We start from the raw sequence: 22,786 nt of genomic DNA, 5'->3' as shown, positions 1-22,786 counted from the left end.
GATTATTTTAAATTAACATTTTTACTTATTTTTAATACTAATTATGTATGTGCATGAGAAAAATCAGGTTAAGATGTATCATGTTATATCGAAACCGTGTTCTGTGTTAAATCAAAACCGTGTTATACGAGACTTCGAAATAATGTAAATTAAGGGATGTGTACCATGTTATATCGAAACCAAGTTTCATAAAAACAAAGTAAAAACTTATTAGAGTTATCTACCATTAACAGAATGTAGGTATTAAACAAAAATTAAATTCCATCTTTTTAAAATATAACATTCGAGTTATATCAAAACCATGAAATGTATTAAATTCAAGTTTCATACTGTGTAATATCAAAACAGTGTTATAGTAATCACAAATTTGGTGCCGTGTAGTATCGAAACCGTGTTGTAGAAGTACCGTGTTATACGAGGAACGCCTGTATTCAGAAATTTGTAATAGGGTCATATGAGGGAATTATGGGTCACTTGTTTTTCGGGATAAATAATGACCACCAATCATTTACTGTTAAAAAATGCTTTTACAAAAAAACTAATTTATGCTAAATCATCCTTGTGCATTAATTTTCCCAATATCAAGGTGAAACCCATTGCAACAGTGAGGTAAATCAGAGAAAAAAATAATGCTCACACTTCTATAAAACACCTTAAAAAGAGATTGTCTTCGAAAATCGTGATTTTTCACAATTCCTGTCAGTGAAAGACTTTGGAAGGAACACTTTTGAAGGCACTGTTTTGAAAAAGACGTGCAATTCCATGGTTAACTGACTGACATTTTTGAAGCAAAAAAATAGGTTTTTTATAACATTCAATACAAAATATATGCTGTGCAAACGATCTTTTGCCCTGGAATATTGTATTTTTTACTAAATTTAATATTATAGCTGAATTCCCAAAATATATTTTGGATGATTTTGAAAAACTTCTTAAAACCATAGTAACTGATGACATTTTAAAAATAAGTATATCAATCAGTTACCATATGCTTTAAACTTTTTTCTTTTTAATCATTTAAAAAGGATTTTGAGAATTTAATGATACCATTGAATTTAGCCTAAAAAATACAATATTCCTTTGGGAAAATATTGTTTTTACAATGTATATTCTGCATTGAATATAGCAAAATACATATTCTTTTGCTTCAAAAATGTCAGTCAGCTACCTGTGAAATCGCCCAGCAAACAGTCTTAACTTTTCATACCTACATATATTTTTTTTTCTTTTTTAAAAAAGAAAACTCCAGTATACTTCTAAAAAGTATACTGCTTTATACCCCGGTTAACTGGGGTAATTCTTGTTTGGTGATATTTTAGATGCTTTTCTCATTTCTATGTAAATGATAATTAGAATGTACTATTTTGTGTCAAACTCTCTGTAGAAAAAGAAGTTTTAGTGCTTCGAGTGCAATATATCATCTCCAATTACTGTTGAAGTATTATGCACTCTTAGCTTGCAAATCAAGTCTAGCTTTGAAGGTAAACTACGTCAGCACACAACTAGGGCACACAATGAGTACCAAAAAAAAAAAAGGAAAATTAATACAAATCCTTAAAGTACCAAGTAACAAATTGAAGGCAAATTGATGCAAATTTGGTAGCTCTAACAAATCAAACTCTCTTATGTCTTGGGAAGAAAAAGACGCAGAACAGAAATTAAATTCAAAGCACAAAAAGAAAACTCCAAAGCAGAAAAATGTAGTCATCAAGGAAAACCTTACTTTCAATAAAATAAAAGCATCTCAATCTGGTATAGACATTCACCCAAATATAAAATGTGTTTATTTTGGATTTTTTTTTTTTTTTTGACAAGGAGAAAAAGGAAGAAATTTGCAAAAACATTCCTGTTTAGAAAATTTTAAAAAATGGTGCTAAGTAGAATTCATTTTGTATTTGAACATCAGAAATATTTTGTTGTGTAGGGTGGTAGCGATAGCAACCCATTTTACAATGGGAAAGTAATTAAAAATTTTGCACAAGGAAAAAGCAGAAATAAAATTTCTGGCACAAGGTGTCAGAAATTTTTCCTTGTCCAAGAGAGATACTTTTAACAGCAATTTGAAACCAATTTACATTTCGTGAATTGAAATGAGAAAAAGAAAAAAGATGCAGCTGAGAGTAACCCGAAAGTAGCATACAAACGTTAAAGAAATGTCTTCCCTGTATCGAGGACTTGGAACAAAGAGCAAAAATGAATTGTTTTCGACTCGTCAAGGGCGAATACAAGGGGGGGGGGGGGCGCGATGGGGGCGATCGCCCCCCCTTGAGCCAAGAGATGAATAACCGGGCACCTATCGAAATTAACCAAAAAAAAAAACAACTAAAGAATATTCGCGAAATAAAATCTTCTTCAGAAGCAAAAGAACATTCTTTCTTGCCTTTATAGTTATAAGAATTTATAACATTTTTTTCTTATTTGTTGGGATTGAATTTTGGCTTGAAAGTATGATGAAACAGAAACCTTAAGATCTTTTAACCGAGAAAGAAAAAGTCTAACGGCTAAAATGCAAATCATAAAGGGGAAAGGGGGAAACATAACCTTCGCAATCAGACATTCAGAGCGCCGCCGATTTTTCGATGACGCCAGTCATTCTGTATAGCGTCACTCTAGGAAACCGCGGGAAATGTTCAGTCATTGTCTCTCTTGAATACATCTAACTTCCAAAGACTATGTCTAAAAGAAAACAAAGCAATTTATTTGGATTTTTCAAGAAGAAAGAAGACCAAGAAAAAACCCATGAAACTAGTGAGCTACCAGATGTTGTTAGACAAGGTACGTTTATGTATTTTGTATTTTCTTTTCGTTTTTTCTTTTTCTGATTCGACAAGTTTTGGTCTGTATGTGAGTGTGCATGCATAGATATTTTAACGCCTCATAAACACATGCATTAAAAATCGAAAAGACGGCTCAAAAATATTGTGAACTGTAATTGACGGTTTGTGTTTTAAGCCTTTGAAAACACAAAACCTAAGTAAAGTGCCGAGATGATAATACTTATCAAAAATTTATTAAATTAGAAAAAACAAAATTGCATAAATTGACTAGGGCCATTCTGGCTGGGGTCAGTTTTACATTTTCTCTATGTATTAAAAAAAAGTAAGGTCAAAGAAATAATGAAAGGAAGTCTGTGGCGGGCTTGCGTCCAGGAGACCCCATAGCACCTACAACCTTGAATATTTGTACAAAATTACTTCGAGACCCCTCGAAATTAATTTTTAAGACAGGAATTTTACATTAATTGCCTATTATCGGGATGAAAGATTTCCCATACCCCTGAGTATTTGATGTCGTTCGAAAGACATTTTTTTTTCTGAATCAGATGCAGCTTGTTCCAATTTTATCAATAAATTAAAACAACTCAATCTATTTTTATCTAGAGAACCATACGATCTTGGGTTGGATTTGGCTTACTATTTAATTTTAATGATTTAGAAAGAAAGGTTTTTCAAACAATCGGCATATTTTACTTCTAAATGCGTAAAACTTTTATTTTTTACAGCATATTTATTTTCCTCTTGCCTTTTGTACCAAAATAATGTAATGTGCACATGAGTTCACCTTTTTGATACCGATCATATTGCATCTCCAAAGTAAGTAATAAGTATTATTGTATTAACTTGTGCTTAATTATATATTTGAACACCACACATATATGGGTAAATAATAAAAATCTATCGCCCCCCCCCCCCCTTGAGAAGTTTCTGGATCCGCCCTTGCGACTCGTAGGAGTAACATCAAATTATTTCAGTTATAAAGTGTTATTTCTTAAATATCTTTTTTACCATTAAAAAATCTGTTTGTGGGTTAAGAAATGATAATTTAGAATGCTCAATTACTTTTAACGCAGATTACTTTCTTAAAAAAAGTGGGTGACCCATATTTACCCCATGTGTGACTCATAATTACCTGAATCCAGGATAATTCTTGTCACTCAATAATTTAAATAAAATAAATAATAATGCAATTTTAGGTAAAGGGATTATTTGATTAATTTCTAAACTGTTTAAGCTTACTCCATGCCAAATTAAATGATTTTACATGTTCACACTGAAAAAAAATTAAGATGTTATGACCTTATGACCCATAACTACCCTGTCTGACTTGTATTCCAATGCTTTTTCTATTAAAATGTTCAGTACGCAACGTGAAAACACTCATTTTGAAAATGCAAGTAGTAAGATAATTTAATTTCCCTGCACACCTAAGTACTTTGCTATTTTTCTTATCAATACTAAAAATATACACAAATCAGAATATATAACAATAATTCCAATTAGCGGAAATGTTTAAGTAAAAATTTAAATATGTCTCAATTTGATGTAGGTAGAAATGGGTATGGCCAAATAAAAATTCGAAAATTTTGGAGGAAAAAAAGGTTTTTTTAGGGAAAACGATTTTTCCAGAGAAGTTTATTTCTACTTGTGGGAAAAATTCAAAACATTTTGCACAAAATTAATGTATGCAGAAATTAATAATATGTATAGTCTGATTTATTTATTTTATTTTTTATGTGGAAATATTTTTTTAACATTCAGTATCCCACATAAAACTTTGCTAATGGAGGCTATAATTTAAACTCATTAAGAACCCAAAGTACTTTGTGCTAATTTTCTCAAATAAACTGTAAAAGTATATACAGGACAGAATTATATCAATAACATCAAATAGTGGAAATATTTTAATTTATAAATATACAAAAAATATATCTATACATCCTTCCTAAAATTAACTGCCAAATGGATTAATATCGATAATTGCGGGTGTCTTAAATCTACAAATCTAATACTGGCACAGTTACAAAACAGACAAGCTTTTTTAATGGTAAAAGTTTTAAGCATATTTTTAAGAAGGAAAAATAAAATGGATAGCATCTATTTTAAATATCAAGCACTTAGATTATATTAGGTTTTGTAAGAAAATATAACTATTCAACTACATTTTGATTGGTAATAATTCATTTTAGAGCTTCAACATTTTCAAAAATTTTACATCTTTAGAAAGGATGCAACTGAATTCATTCTCAGTAAGTCATGGCAAAATGTCGAGAGCGTGCAAGACATCTAATAAAGAATATGAAGTGAGAGAAGAGCTCGGTGAATAAAAAATAAGAGATGATCAAGAATTACAACCACAGTCAACAAAAAAGGAAATGTTTACCGACGTGGATAAGATCAGATTTTGAAATGCATAAAAAAGCTAAACTGACATGCAAGCATAAAAGATATGAAAATGCATAAGTTTTATGTGTAATCTGCTAAAGTTGGCATGTATGCCACACTAAGTTTTGGGCTCTTTCCTGCCATAAAAATAATATTTTACTGTGTTATAAAAGTATCAGTAGGCAGAGGACTTAAGCTTTCTTTCAGTTTAGTAAAGATGATGTGCAGAAGAAAACTTTTTATACGCTTTTAAAAAATGAATCAAAAACACATTTGAAATAATAACAAGGATAACTTACAGTTGAAGCTTTACTCTTGCTGCTCAACACTCTTGAGATCCCAAAATCTTCCATTTTCGGAATCTTTTTGTTAATCATTTTCATCAACTTATAACATAAGAGAAAACTATTCCAGGGGAGAAAAAAAAATCAGTCACAGAAAAATATAGTAAAGAACATGATGTAACCATCAAAATAATAATGAATAAGTTAACTCTTCTTGAAGATTTCTTTTTTCCAAAAGTCATTTTACACAACTTATTTGTAGATAGTTGTAAAATCACAGAAAATTTTAAAAAATTATGAGGGAAAAGTGTTAAGAATATTTAGTTATGTTTATAAACTTCTTCAACCCATCACTAAGCCTCAAAGTTTATTTTCTCATTTGCAATACAACAGAAAGTCAGGCCAGGGTTGCTACGAAAGATCCTGATGGTCTCAGAAACAATTTAAGGTTATAGACATCAATCTACTTTTGTTAAAAATAATGTACAATATACATTTTTCAGTTTTGCACAAAAACTTTAATTAAAAATGCTTTTGAAACTTGACAAATGATGATTACCAAATTCTATTTACTCAATCATAAATAATCTTAAATTTACTTACATTCATCATGCTGAAGTAAATGTTATTAGCAATGTTAGTTTTGTGAACACAGCAAATGATTATAGTTGTAGTTGGGGAAAATCTAACCTGGCAGCATTGTGAGGTAGATCCCAATCACAGCATTATGATGCTACCAGGTTAGGTTTGCCCCAAGTAAAAGTAAATTTCCCAAAACAATTTTTTCACTCTTTTTTTTGCATTACGCAAAAGTTATTTGTTTATTCTTCTAAAATTTGGTTCTTTAGAGAAGAAAAAGTTACTAGCACTTAGTTTATTAATAATAATCCCATAACATATTTTTTCAGCAGTTTGTAACAGAGTTGAGAAGACTTTTTAAAAATTCTGTTGAGTAAAGCAGCATAATATCTGTCATAAAACTCGTTTTTACGTGTGCCAAATGCTACTGAAAATTAAAATTCTAAACTAAAAACATGATGTAAAATGTAGGATAAGGGAAAATATGCAAGCATATAACCAACAGCTGGCTTACCATGCATCAAGATGTTGCAGTTTCACATTAATTATAATTAAGCTAACCAAGGTATAGACTTTTCAATAAAGCTGAGGTAACCTTCATACTGATAACAAAAATTATGATATTTTAAAAACATTTTTTTTTATCACAATGCAATGATGGTTTTCTGGCTACCACAGCCTGTGAGAAGAAATAAAACAATCAACAGAGCCATTTTACAAATACCTGTCCCTTACAAAATCTTTTTAAAAAAAAGGGGCAATTTTTTTTTCCAATTTTAAATATAATGCTCAAAACATTCCTAGCTTATTCTTATATTTCTTTGATACTACCTTTTATGAATAACATTAGTGTTTTCTTGTAGCTTTTCAGAAATTTTTTTAATCTGCTTTTGGTTTGTGACAGGCATCTCCAAACTAGGGCCAAAAAAGGCCCAAATCGGGGCTCGAAAATTATATAGCCCCACATGCCCGGGGCATGTAAAAACTCTCGATTGGGCATGAATATTTTACCTGGCCGGCTGGGCATGTAATTTTTTTTAATCATATATTTCGTCCTAAAACTTTGTACGTAATTGAAAAATTTATGTATCCTTTCCAGAACTCAAAATTTATTTCAAGCGATATTGCTAAAATTATATTTGGACAAATATATAAAATCATTAGGAATTGTTGGCAATAGGGATTGCTTAATTCGAGAAGAAAAAGAGAGTTTTGTGTGTCTGATGTGCGAAAACAATTTCCCCCTGTTGTGCATGCGCCAGTAAGGAGAAGTCTGTTAATCTTGGGAATCTTGGAACATTTAAAAACAAAGTTATTTTTGCAAAGAAAATTATCTATTTTGAAATATGGAGATTGAATTAACATGAAAGATAAAACTCAAAAGATGGCACTCTTGTAGATATATTTTTTTTTTCCTTTTATTAAAATACTCAAACGTCCCAAGTACGGTTCAAATGATCCATATCTGGTTTACAAGCTACAAGTTTATGAGTCAAGCTTTAAGGAACAGTTCGAAGTTAAATTCTGCAGATTTCTAACTGTTGAAAATCATTATTTATATTTATGCTTTAGAAACTGTCAAAGTAACCAGTGGCGTAACTAGCCGATGGTTTCGGGGAGGGGGGTTGCATCTTGGGTCACCACAAAGTAAAAAACACGGTGGCGGCAGGGGGGGGGGGGTAAGCCCCCTTTTTACACACGTTTACATATATATATAGTGCACAGTAAAAAATCCGAACTTCGGAAATCCGGACACCTCTCTCGAACAGCCGAAAATGAATTTAAAGATTTCGTTTTAAGTCAAAAGGTAGAAAAGTTGCAAATAGATATATTTTAAAGAGCATGAAACCAAGATGCTTTGAACGAACTTAGGATTGGGAATGAACATAATTCGTTATCGTACATGAAAATGGTTAGCTGTAGTGACTGCAATTATCATGAAAGACATTTTCGTGATAGCGATTTTGGTAATTTTTGCATCTGTTTTGAAAGAATTATGAAAACATTTTGCTTTTTAGGTGTTTGTAACCTGTTTACATAGAACACTTTTAAATGCTCTCAAACTTTCACATACTGAACAATCTGGAAAATTTGCACACATGAAATTCCGCATTTTAGATCAGTTGGAACTTGTGTAGTGCGCAGGATTGGGTTTTAGACAGTCCAAAACTGGTTAAAGACAGGACAGATGGTTTTAACCGTCCAAAACTGTCTTAAACTGTCCAAAACTAAGCTGATGCTAAAAGGGTGTAATCTAATTAATTTGTAATGCATAAATATAAATATTAATGAGGTCAAAATAATGAGTATTTGATAGTACTTTTCTTTAAAATGTTCATTTAAAAAATATTTTACTTAAAAAAAATTGCTAATAGCTATTACATAAAAACTTCCTTATGTAACAGTTGGTAGAGTTCTGAAAGGAAATTCACAACACTAAAAAGACAACTAATTTCAGTTCCATTTGTAACTCAAAGGAATGTTATTAAATGTGCAATAAATATTAAGGTCCAAAAAAAAACTGTTACTTATTGCATTTAAGTCGATTATTGCAGTGTATTTTGAACAATTTCTTTTGCACACACACATAAATATCAAAAAATTTGGTAAATGGTAAAAAAAACTCCTGCCTACAAATTGAAATGTTTAATGAAGAATTTAATTTCCACTCAACTAGATTATTAAAATCAGTTGCATAAATGAGTTACCATACTTGAATGTTCACCTTAAATAAACATATTAAATAGTCAAAAAATAATTTTGACACATTTTGTTCTGTTTTTGTTATTTTCTCATAAAATATAGTTTCTCAAAATTTGGACACTTTCGGACACAGAGGCTTTGAACAGGATGATAAAAACCTTGCCAACATTGCTTTCATTTGCAAACATGCCTAAACATAGGGAAATTTAGTTACTCTTATCAAAAAATAAACAAATAAATGAACTCATTCATGCATATTGAAATGTTAATCAAGAATTCAATTTCTATGTGACTAGATTAAAATCAGCTGCATAAATAAGTTGAATGTAGCTGCATAAATGAATTGAATAAATGTTCAATCTAAAGCATTACTTTGATACATTTTATTCTGTTTTTGATGCTTTCTCACACAATACAATTTTTCTAAAATTATAGTTTTGGACACTTTCGGACAGTTTTGGACACTAGGGTTTTGGACAGGACGGTAAAAACTAGGGTTTTTACCATGGTTTTTACCGTTGTGTCCAAAACCTTGCCAACCCTGTTTTGGGTCTATTTAAATATAATCAGTTGGTCTATTTTAATTCTGTAAGAGCTATTTTAAGTTTTGTATTTAATAATTCTGTGATTAATTTTCCAAAAAAAAAAATTCTTTTTTATTTAATAATGCCCTGATAACCAGAAAAATGCCTTAGTCTGGATTATCTATCTATCGATCTATACCTATACATAAAGAAAGACAGGAAATAGCTACATAAAATAATGCTCTCAAAGCAAAGGGGAAGGGCGGGGGTTCTCCCCAGGAATTTTTCTGAAATTATAGCTCTAAAAACACAATTATAGACAATCTTTGAGATGTTACAGTAGGAGGCGAGGTTCGAGGGCCCTCCTCTCTGAAATGCTCTAAAATTTGAAGCCTTAAAACTCGATTGTTGGCCATTTTTGGTACCATTTGAGGAGAGAATAGTGTCCAAGGGTTCTTTAGAGCAATTTTTCGAAATTGAAGTCCCAAAAATGCCATTTTAGAAGATCTTCAATGATATTAGGGAATTGGGGATTCTCCTCTGGAATTTTTTTTTCTTAAACTAACTCTAGAAAAGCAATTCTGGACAATTTTGGTGATGTTAGGGGAAGGAGAGATTCATGGGCTCTCCCCTCGGAAATTTTTCAAACTTAAAATCGCCAAAGCACGGTTGTAGACTTTTGGGTACAGTTAAGGAAAATGATTGTGTTTAGAGACTCCACAGCAATTTTTGCAACACAAGTTTCGAAAATTCTATTTCCAATGATCTAGATGCTGTATTGGGGAAAGGGTGCGGGGATTAACCTCTGAAAATGTTCAAAATTAGCACTAAAAATGCAATTCTACATTATTTAATGATGTTAAGAGAGAGGGAAGCAGGCCTGTCATTTCAAAATTTTGCAGGAGGGATGTACAAAAGGTATGTACTCAATCTTAATGTATTTTGTTGGAAAAAAGCATCAAAATATATCCAAGATACTTAACTACCATACGTTTTTAAATTCCATAGGTTGGGGGGGGGGGTCAGTTGACCCATATGATGGGCCTAGAGTGGAGTTTCAAAGGCCGCTCATTGGAAAGTTTTCGCAATCAAAGTCTCTAAAACGAGATTGTTGGCAATTTTTGGTAATATTAGGGAATGGAATGGTGTGCAGAGTTTTTCCCAAATTTTTTTGACATCCATGTCCTAAAACAATATTTAGACGATCTTTACTGATGCTGTTGGCGGTGGGGGGGGGGGAGGGATCTTTTTAACATATTGTTCAGAGGAAAATCTTTTTTTTTTCATTTCGTGAAAAGAAAGTTTTATGATTTTTTTCTCATTCTGTGCAATTTTTTTTCGGACATAAGTCTCAGTGTATGGGGGGGGGGGGAGTTGTCCCCCCAAAAAAAATCCCACTGAGAGTAACATCCCTTTACACCATTTCATGCCAGGCATTCATGTTTTTATGAGTGCAAGAATGATAGAATATCAAACATTTGGCTCATTACCTAAAAAATTATTTAGCAAGTAATCTCTAATTCTAGTCTAACTGAGGCGTTATATGAGTTTCTAGCCACAAGTGCTATTGTCAGTTTAAAATCCATCTTAATACTTGAAAAAAAAAATAATATTCCTACTATCCCATTATTTTTATTGTACATACATTCAACCTCAGTTTGAAAACATTAAGCAAGATTGTTATTGAAACCATGCTTTGTTCTTTAACCAGTACTGTATTTGAATTCCCCCATCCATGAGTAATTTGGGTGTAATGAAACTTATGTTTGCCATTTATATGCAAATGGGTCTATTAACTAGTGATGTGACGGATCGTCAAAAAAGTAGATCTGCGGATAAGGATCATTAGTGTCAAGATCCGCGGATACGGATCTCTTTTTTTTTAGCCAATTCAACTATCCAAGTGTTTAATTTGTTACGGAAGGTATTTCCGTCAGAATAACACTGCTTCTTCAAAAAATGTCATCTGCGGCGAATATATAATCAAGACTATGATTTACTCTTTAAAGAAATCTCCGTTAAAATTGAGGGAGAGTTGGAAGGAACGAGTCAACGCTGCGTTAATGCTTAAATATTATGGGATAAATTATTTCTATCTTGCTCGGTAGATGTAGGATACAGGAACAAGAATGTAAAGCTGCTACTGGATAGACTAGAAATATTTTTTCGCATTTTATTTCAGCATAAATGCAGCGCTGACCCATTCCACCCAACTTACTCTGACCAACAAAATAACAAAGCCGGGAACAACTTTACAAACAATAGAGAATTTAGTCTCACTTTTTTTGAACAATGCCAAGAAAAATCAAAATGAAGAATAACAGGAACCCCAAATCAATAACAAACTAATATTAAACTAAAAATTAAAAAAAAAAAAAAAAAAAACAAAGCCGACCTGATATTGAGATGGATTTTGCGGGTCAGAACACATTGTTAACAAATATGAACACTGTCAGCGGATAGAAATTTTAAATCATTAAGCTTTTCTCCTTATCCGACTATGAAATCGCTACCAATCACACCTATAAAGTCTTTGAATTGCATTTAAAATTTCCTTGATACGATATAACTTCTACTGTATATAACTTGGAAATTCCAAACAAATATCAAACACAGAAAACTTAGTTCTTTCAATTTGGGATCAATATTTTTTAATGTATGGGTAAGTTTTTACTACCATAATTCTGAAATACGTTAAGTCGGTTTTTATTAATATTTCCGGCAATTCAAGTTCTACAAAACAAGACCAAGCTAAGAACACTTTCCATCAAGTCACCTTTTGAACGATAAAAGAACTATCAAAATCGGTTCATCTGTTTAGGAGCTACGATACCACAAATAGACACACAGATATACTTTTAAAACTTATTACCCCTTTCTTTTTGGAACGGGAGGTACAAATTGGCTTCTGAAATGATACCTTTTAATTTAAATAGGGAATAAAACCTAATTTAAATGGAATTTAAGAGTCTTTTATTCAAATATTTAAGAATTTTTAGAATAGAAAAGATCTGTTTAAGATCCGTCAAAAAAGTAACCGATACGGATACGGATCTTTATTTTCCCTCGGATGTCCGCAAATACGGATACCGATATCCAGAACATCACTACTATTAACATGTAATTTGTAGAAAACTATTCTGAAAAGTTATAATGCTAAGCTGAAATAAAGAAAAGAAAAAAATATGTATGTGTAAATTTATTAGAGAACTGCAAATCTCAAAGTAAGTCATTTTTATACCCAAATTATCCCAACAGACCCTAGTGAATGTCCTGAACACTTAAAAGGAAAAGAAAACTACTTACTCTTTAGTTTCTGTTGCCATTGCTTCTTTTCCAAACATTCTTTTTTCTTCAGAAAGAGACAAAACCCAATTCGTGCAGAAGGGAATCTAAGGTACAGATTCTGTAAGAAAAATTCTTCCTGAGTTTCACAAAAAAGTTTTTGAAAAATCACGAGAATTATATTGCAGATTCATTTTCTCTGAAAGCAAAAGAATAGCATTGAAGATGTACTTGGAAGATAGCATTGAAAAAGTGCTAGGAATTTCAGCACCTTCCATTCCAAACATGAAATTGGTCCTGAACACTTAAAAGAAAGGAAAACTACTTACTCTTTAGTATCTGTTACCATCTCTTCCCAACATTCTTTTATTTTCAGAACCCAATTTGTGCAGAAGAAAATCTAAGTTACAGATTCTGTAAGAAATAATTCTGAGTTTCACAGAAAATCTTCGAAAAATCACATAAACTTAAAAACCAGAATTATATACGTAAGAATCATATTGTTGATAGATTTAAGTGCAAGAGCTGGAAGTAAAATTTTTAAACCGGTAGGAGATTCCCCTTCCAGCTTCATGTGTGGAAAAAATGACAAATATTGAAAAGGAGAAAAACTTGCAATTTTATGCTTCAGTGTATTTTCACTCCAAAACTTTGCATCTTACAGCTCTGTTTTTGTATACCTTCATGCAACAAACTCTTAACGATTACTTTTTTTTTCTGTTAAAATTACACTAAAATCCAAAATTTAATGAATCTGCTAGGATAAGCAAAAACAGTATTAGCATCACTGCTAAGTGATAGCATACACTCAAAGTATTCAGTTTGGCAAAATATTAAGCACAAAAGTTTGAAATTAGGATTTTGTGTTTGCAGAAAGTTATTTATTTACTCTAAAGGGTCACCAGCACTTTTCAACAAAACGAATTCTTAACAAGGTTTAACACTTTTATGAAAATTGGCTTCATAAGCACGGTAGGATCTAAACAAAAAACTAGGCCAAACTACTTATGCTGTCTTTAGTAATTTATAGGAAAAGACGGGCATAACAAATTTTACATGTTTACTTTCCCATGAAATATAGCTTACAACTACAAAACACAATTTTAATCATACTGAGAAAAAATCCTCTATAAAAGATTTGCGATTTTTCTAACGATAGCAAAGTTCTTATGGTGCTCAATCCATAAATATGACAAATAATATTTTTTAAAAACTTACAACTTTAATACAAACACAGTATCATATTACCTTCAATAAAAAACCAGTCAATACATTTCTTGAGTTCGCAGTTTTGCAAACAGTAAACTTTAAGTGCAGTAAGAAAGAACAGAATTTGAACGCGTTACATGTTACATTACAGTTGACGCAATGGCGCGATAACACAGAGAGAGATTCACGCTCTTGGTCTTTCCTCTTCGATGTACGCTCTTACGGGGCCCAACAAATTGAAGAAAAGTATGAAAAAGACAGCACCAAAACATATTATCGTTACAAATATACATTGCTGGCCTCTCGGGTGATTCCGCACAGCTTTTGTTGCCGAAAGAGGGGGGTGGGGATAAAGGTATAGATTTGAGCCTGCTTCTAATTCCAGTGTATCACAAAATGCGTGATTTTTAGCATAAGACTTAAAAATATGCAACATAAAGCAATACTGGAAGCTTTCCGGGAGAAGGATAGATTGAAAAGAATTGAAGAAACCAGTAATGTCGTTGCTTTGCAAGGAACAAAAAGAGGAAGCGGCATGGCGCAAGAACTGCTCCATTGAAATTTTTAAAGGGATTTTGGAACGTGTGAGAGACTCTCATTTTCTAAGGGTTTTCATGGCATTCAGTGCGTCATTACTGTTTTGGGGGAATGCGTACTCCCTGATGTCTTCAAAGCACCAGAGTACAAAAAAACTAAGCTCGATTCCGAGTCACAACTGACTACAACTGTATTTATGTCGAGGACTGCATACTAAGTGCCTTGCCTCCTTAATTTTTTTATACCGATAGATGGCAGCACCATCACCGGATCGAACAGTTAATAAGAATTTAGAAACTAGGCCAAGAGCTAATAGCTACCTGGTGCTAGCACCCCCAGAGGTATCGTTTCACTTGGAGGACATTGAGACCACGAGCCTATTTAACGTCGCCCAGTCCCCTTTAATGACGACAGTGGATCTTCGACCATCGAGGTTCGAACTCAGGACCCTCCGGCCCCGAATCTGACACTCTACCGATCGGGCTACCACGGCCCAAAAAACTAAGTTAAACAAAAAAAAAAAAAAAAAAAAAAAAAAAAAAAAAAAAAAAACAATGTTTTAAGCAAAGTAGCAAATATATCCTATCCAGACAAGAGCAATAAATATTGAAGTGTAGTCACCGAACCATGAAAACTAAGGAATCAGGACCCCTAACTCCCCCTCCTCCACGCATGTAAGCATCCCTCTTATGACATGGGTTCAGGAATTTTAAAAGCTGCATTTTTTTAAGTTGAGATAAGAATATTTATTATCTTATTAGGGTGCTGTTAGTTCAAAGAAGACATGTTTCTGTTATTCGGCAATAACGTTTTCTGTACACTTTTGCAAACTCTAGCATTTTGGGAGATGTATCATTTTTTTTACCCCCAGTGACGTAAAAATCTTTCAATTTGGTTGATTATTGCTTCCATTTTTCTACTGTGTACCTGCTTTTCACAGTCTGGTTATTGTTCTTCATATTTCAATCTCGGTGACTTTCTTGCGGGTGCTCAGCATCCGCAAATATTGAGAGAGACTGGTACTCGAGTACCACAACACCCTCAGAGTGTCAGCGTCCCTGTATGTATTAATAGTTAAAGTTGTGGATACCGCCGATGGGCTGGTCATGTTTCGGGCTGATTAGTTACATTGTCAAATATAAATACTGCACCTGTGTGTTTGGAATAACACAAATTCGCAAAAGACAGCCTCATCAGTTCTTCTGCACGCATAGGCTACAGCCCGAGGGTGGAGGGGGGCTGGGCCTTTACCAAGGGGGGGGGGAGCTTCCGAAATGCGCGGCCACCAGTATCATTTTTAAAAAAGAAATATTAAAAAAACATCCTCATGTATATAATAGCCAATGATCGAGTAACCCACGAGTTTCAACAATGAAACTCGCGCCATGGCATGATAATTTTAAAATATCTTTTGGTAATGTTTAACATGCAGGGAAAGGCTTTACTGCGACAAGGCGGAACTTGATTCGTTTACTTAAATGTTTTACTGGTAAGATATGTCATTTCAGGGGAATGAAGAAACGAAAAAATGGTCAACAATGAACCCTACCTACTGGAGTTTAGGGTTCATCCACTAGAGTTAGGCATACCATTTCAACTATCAAAATATCACCAAATAGGCAATAGCTTCCTTCAAATGTAGAAGCAATTTTTATCTTGACGGACGATTTTCTAGTTACAAAGTAACAACAATAATAATAACTATTAAGACTGAATAGAGGCCGAACTTGAACAGAAAAGGGCCATTCAACGCTTTGTCTCGCACATGAAAGTTTACATATTTCCTTAAAAAATATTTTAACTTTAAAGGGTAATGACGAAATTTTTTGTTTAAGAAATCATACATATAAGTTTGAAATTTGTAAAGCGGAAAAAAAAAAAAATGTTCATTATTATTATAAAGTATTTTTTTTTAATGAAATATATGAGGCGTCACACGCGTGACAAAATGACCATTTTCCGTGGATATAAATGACACTTCTCATAAAATATATGAACGTACAAGTTTTTAGAAAAACAAGTAAGAGAAGAAAAAAAAGTGTACAAGTACTATGACACAGATGGCAAAACATTGAAATAATGATTCAGCATAAAAGAGATGACTCTAATCTTGTTTGGCAGGGTGCAGTAGACAACGCAAAAAAAAAAAAAAAAACCGCTAAAGTTTGGAAAAATTCGTACAGAGCTGTAAATTGGTACTGACTTTTAGGACATCATTTCAAATGAAATGGCAAAAATCCGCATCGATCCCAGGGGAGGGGGGGGGGGGGTTAAAAATTTTGATTAGGAAGGTCAAAGTTTAAAAAAGCGATTTTTTCCGCAATATCTCTTAAACACAGGGCCGGCTCTAGTAGTTTAACCGCTCCAAGCAAGACCGCGAAATGCCAATCCACCCCAAAATAAAAAATGTCCTACGTTCTTTTCCTGACAATTTAATATTTCTTTACAACAGAAGGAAAGCTGGAAATGCAGTGCATTTTTAGTAAATAAAATGGTAGCCGAGAGATACCAACCGACGAATATGTCTTCGCTTTAGCAGAATCAATAGATAAAAAAAGTTTTTAGAATAATCATTTAGAGAAAATAATTCAATTAAACAATGATTGCACTGTGTGTACTCTTGACAACTTAATGAGATATTTATTCGTGAAATACACCGCTAGCTCAGTCATTTCCAGCCGAGGACTGCAGTTTCGTGCTTATTAGCACTCATCAGCCCGGCATAGGAAAGTGACTGAGCTGGAGATGGAAAACCTCTTAAGGAAGCCAAGAGTGCCAAACAAACTGGTAGCTAATATAGAATTAGCAGACCAGACGAGTGACCGAAGCAATGGTTCGGTTCAACTCGAAGATTGAACGCGAGGCAAGGTATATTCAGTAAATTACCAACTGATTATTTAATTTACTGAGATATTTATTGCTTGTGCAGTGCAGAATTTGAAAATTCAGATAACTGGAGCAATCTTACTGGAGGGAAGTTGAAAATCCTCGCAATATTCTTACAACAACAAAAGGTGCGCACGTAGTAATAAACTTTGAAAAAAAAGACCGTTTGAGGTCAGAATCAAAACAAAAGATTTACGTTTTAATCGCACGCAGTTTTCTTTTTAATTGATTTTCTTTATCGGTACCGATTTTTACAAGTAACCAGTATTTTTTTTACGTAATTGTAAGTTGTTAGAACAAATCAATAATTAAACTGGAAAGTAATGTTGAATGTAATCGCTTTCTCCATTGGTTTAAAAGAAAGAACTGTGCTTATATCTTATTGGAAGAGACATTTGCAGCTTTCCACGGAGTTCGCGAAATCTCTTCTTTAATCCACCATCGGACTTAGGAGAAAGCTTATTGCTATTTAAGAAACATCATTGGATGCTGAAAATCTGCCCTCTATTCTATTTAAAGAGCCGCAGTCTTGTTTATCGGGCTTCACTACTTTTCTCTATGTCTTGCTGTATGTGTGTCCCCATGTTTCGTATTAAACGTATTTGTTTATGTTCAGCTGTCTGAATCTCTGCTTTACACAACCTTTCAACAAGTAATTTATTTTATACGGAAATAAGTACTGAAGTTTAAAAAAAGAACCCATTATATCTAATACGGTAGGCACTGCTGTATGCATCAGTCACCAGAAAATCAGTAGGAAATGAAATCAGCGAAATTTATCCTTTATTCCTTTGAGGAAATCCTTCCCTTAAGACTCCATTTACATTAGGTTTTTTTTTTTTGCCAACTGTCAATCTGTTAGTTGGGGGGGGGGGGGGGTACAAATAAGTGGTGGAGTCAAACGGAATCACAGCGCTTCAAAGTGTTCAAACTGTCACCAGTAATGCCCATTCAAATGTCTAGGTGTTTGTACAAATTTGTTCAAGTGTTAAAGATGAAATTATATTAACTCCTCCAGAAATCCTTTTGATTCTTCTTAAATATTCGCATTCTGTTTCTACAATAAATGATATAGAAATATAGGCAATTTGTGTAAGGATTACCATTTTCCATTTCAGGTGGTTCAGTTTCACATGCGACTGTTTTGGATGTAAATTGAAGCCAATTGGGTTGCAATAGAACCAAGAATGTGCCAACAGAATTCCTGTTCCGTGAAGAATCTTGTTGGCATACATATTTATTCAAGAATGGTAACTCATATCTATATTCATTATTAAGTATTTTGTTATTATATGAAATAGTTTGCTTATCTTTCAAATATGCCCTTTGTGAAGTTAATCACTGCACGGTTTGAGTCAGTGTAGTTAATTAAGTTTGCAACAGTGTTTGAAACAAATTTTTGCAGCAATGAAATAGCGCCAACTTACCTCCTCCAACCATCACCTTTTAAAATGATGACTTCTAATGTTATATGTAAGCTGGACAAATTTGGCGACTTTTTCGTGTAATGGCTTGATACACTTTTTTCCCCAGCGGTTTAAAAAACTATTTCTCAACAAATGAGATATGTTTCATTTACATTAAAACCTTAGTTTTCAAAATCTACAATTTGTTTCGTTTTTGCTATATGAATAGGGCAAAAATATTAAATATTTCGTACTGCAAATCACAACAGGTAACCTTTAGGTGCCAGCATGCACGTGACACATGCAATCGAATTTTAAATAACAAAATTATTTAACAAAATAAATGAGTCATTGCTCTCCTTGTATTAAATGTAAAAAATTAAAAATTGTGTTTACTCCAGTTTAGCTGAATTTTTAAAATATATAACAAATGTGCATAAAATTATAGATTCTGATTGGCCCGCAGAAGACGACGAAAGCTCCTAATTTGTCCCAGATAGTGCCCGTTATGTTTAAACATTTCATAAATGTTTTAAAGGTGTGTTGATACAAAAATAACAACCATTTAAAACGTTTATTAAACGAAATGTTCTTTCGGGGAAGCAGCACTATCTATAGTTTCTTTCAGTTCCCAATTCTGCAGCCATGTGGCAAAAATTTTACCAGGCTGTGTAATTATTAAATCAAGGGCACATCCTGTAATGTTTTGCAGCTGTTGTAGTGACCGACAGTGAACAATTAACTTTAGTCTGCGCTGCAAGCTAGCAAGATTGCATAATTACCAAATGCTCAGTAGTTTTTGTGGTGCTGCCATCTACTGAAAAAAGCACGAAACAACTCCTTTTATGTTTTAGTGCTGCCATCTTTCAGCAGTATGCATAACGAAATCTCCTGTTGGAAGAGAGTCGGATATTTATTATTTTGAGGTGGAACTAAAGAAAGGATTTAAAATTAGGGGAGAAATGACAAAAATACTTAATAATGCGTAAAACTAGAGCAACAATGCACGGTTGTAGACTCGCTGTTACAACAATTGAAACAATCGTCTAAATAAGCTGCTGTTTGTTGAAACCTGCAACAATGCTTTTTTTCGACAACAGAGCGAAGAAAATTTTACCCCTTCACTTTTGAGTGGATGTGAAACTTTTAAAGTGGAATTCTAACTCTGAACAGCAAAAAGTCTTTTTTTTTTTTGCATTTTTTGCGGAAAATTTATGAAAGATTGTAAGTATAAGCTTCTCTTTTTTCTCTGCACGCATACAGAGACTGTTTAAATATTAAATTTAGTATTTAAAAAATTGTATGAAATTAACATTTTAGGGGATTATAAATTTCAGCTCAGATGAATGATTTCACGTCAATATAAATCAGCACAGTATTATTAAAAATATATTTTAACGTGTTGAAAGTTCGCTGTGCGAAAAATTCCAGTTTTCTAACGAACTAAATTCAAATTTCGGATAGTTAAAAAACACATGCGTTTCTAATTCTGGTGATTTGAAGCTAAATAATATAATGAGATTGACCAATCGAATTTTATCTTTATCACATCGTGTGTTTAACCGTCACTGCGTTGCTCGTGGAGAAATTTTTAAAGCAGGCTCACACGAGCGTAGATGAGGGATTTTTGAATGGCTTCTCTCCAAGATTTTTGACGACCACGCTGCACAAGTTTCCTAATGAACTAAAAGAGCAGAAGATATCGAGATGAGAGCGAAGAGACCTGTCTAGCTCTATACATTTCAATCAATAATCGTTTCATTGACATCATTAAGAAATAAATGTTTTACAGCTGCTTCAACAACATTGCAAAACATATCTTTTTTATGCTGCTCGTTTTCTTTTCACAGCGAAGCGCATTACGAAACGAGCGAACTTCGGGCATTTTCTAGCAGTTCTGTTATTCAATATTGGGATATAGGCAAGTCAGTGAGATTACTTAATTGCATTTGGAAACTAATGAACCTTATTTTGCACTTACATCAGTATTTATTTAAGATCTCCTTTCCTTGGACTGAAAGTAGATTTCAGTCACAAGTCCTCTTAAGAGCTTTAATCTGATAATATTTGCCAGCTCCTTTAAAAAGTTACGCGAAGCTTCAAAACACGTGCTCCCCTCACTCATCAAATCAAATCAATTCAAACGTTCTAAAATGGCCAATACCTGTTGGCGTGCTTTTGACTGCTGCATTCGACAGTGAGCAATAAACTTTGTCTGCGCCGCAAACCAAGGGATTGTGCATCATTGAGGAGTTTACTTTCAAAACGGATTATATCCACTTTTTGAATTTTTTTTTTAGCAATCACATTGCTTATTGTTCTCACTTGACACTTTTGATGTCCTATGATTTTATTTTCCCCCCGCCTCCCTCTGCAGCACCACCGTCGACCGGCCTCACGATGCTGCTCCTCTGGCGAAAACCGTCTCCTGGTTGCGTCACTTACTTGCCCACACTTACACATAAACCTACATACGCACGCCTACACACACATACACCTACACAAACACATGTACCTACATACACACACCTACACACATACACCTACACACAAACACATACCCCCCACACAAACACACATACGACAACTGCCCAAACACATATGCCTACACACAAACACATACCCCTCACACAAACACATATGCCTACACACAAACACACACCCCTCACACAAACACACATACGACAACTACCCACACACACATACAACAACTACCCACCCACACACTCATGTCTACACACACATACACATATGCCTACATACAAACACATACTCCCCCACACAAACACACATACGACAACTACCCACACACACATACAACAACTACCCACCCACCCACTCATGCCTACACACACATACACATCCCCCCACACAAACTAACACGCCTGTATACACGCACACATTCGTGATTGCGGAAAACATAATGAATGCAAAATGTCAAATTTCAATTTTTTTTTCTTTATTTTTTCAGAATCTCTAATGGAAGCCCCATTGACCCATGAATTTTTTTCTCTCGAAGTGGTTTATATCTACTAAAAAATGCGTAAACACTGGTTTTACCACCTAAACGGTGTATATCCATCCCCTTATTACTCGCCAGGTCTTTTACTGCAAAGTGGAACCTATCCCTTAATTGTCGGTACCCGCTCATTCACTTTCACATCAAAAGGCCACGTATCCAAAATTAGAATTTACCACTTCTAACTCAAAAGTAGTTCACAAATAAAATAGCAGAGCGAAGCACTGGCTGATCATTTCCAATCAAGCGTGATACCCGTGCGCCTTGTGCAAGTCTGTTATCAGTTAGGCAAGCGCGACCTCAAATTGTGATTAATAAATAAATATTAAATAATTTGAATTCCGAAACTTTGAATTCAAATTATGTTTTTCGCAATCACGAGTTGCGACAAGACCCTACTGGTTAGAGTTATTGTTTCTAGAAATGGCTCCCCCGCCCAAGCATGTCCCTCCTCCTGGGTGCTTACGTGTATATAGTTGTGTGCGTGTGTGTGCAGGCTTACGTGTGTGCACGTAGGCGTGTGTATGTGCGTAAAGGCGTGCGCGCGTAGGCGACTGTGTATGCGCATGCGTGTGTAGGACATGGACGCCACTGCCCAGCACAAGTGGATTCCGGGGGACAGTGCTCAGGACCAGCCGCGCCGCCGCCGGTGGACGGTGGTGCTGCAGGCCTGGTCCAAGCTGAAAAAGGAACCGGAACATCAAGGACTGTCAAGTGAGAACAATAAGCAATCGTGATTGCTCAAAAAAAAATCAATTTGAATTTTGACATCTTGAATTCAAATTATGTTTTTCGCAATCACGAGTGTGTGTATGTAGGCGTGTGTGTTTGTGTGTGGGGGTATGTGTTTGTGTGTACGGGTTATGTGTATGTGTGTGTAGGCATATATGTTTGTGTCTGTGTGCAGGCATGAATGTGTGGGAAGTTGTATGTTTTTGTGTGTGTATGTGTGGATGTCTGTATGTATGCGTGTGTGTATGTGTTTGTGTGTGTAGGTGTATGTGTGTGTATGTGTTTGTGTGTATAGTTGCGTATGTATGCGCGTATGTGTAGGACATGGATGCAACCTGGAGACGGCTTTCGCTATAGGAGCAGCATCGTGAGGAGCCCGTCGACGGTGATGCTGCGGAGGGTGGCGGTGGGAAAAATCAAAGGAACTTCAAAAACAGTCAAGTGAGAACAATAAGCAATC

The sequence above is a fragment of the Uloborus diversus genome, chromosome 2, assembly GCF_026930045.1.
Source record: "Uloborus diversus isolate 005 chromosome 2, Udiv.v.3.1, whole genome shotgun sequence".
In the NCBI taxonomy this organism is placed as follows: Eukaryota; Metazoa; Arthropoda; class Arachnida; order Araneae; family Uloboridae; genus Uloborus; species Uloborus diversus.
Note: the sequence above shows the minus strand (reverse complement) of the source record.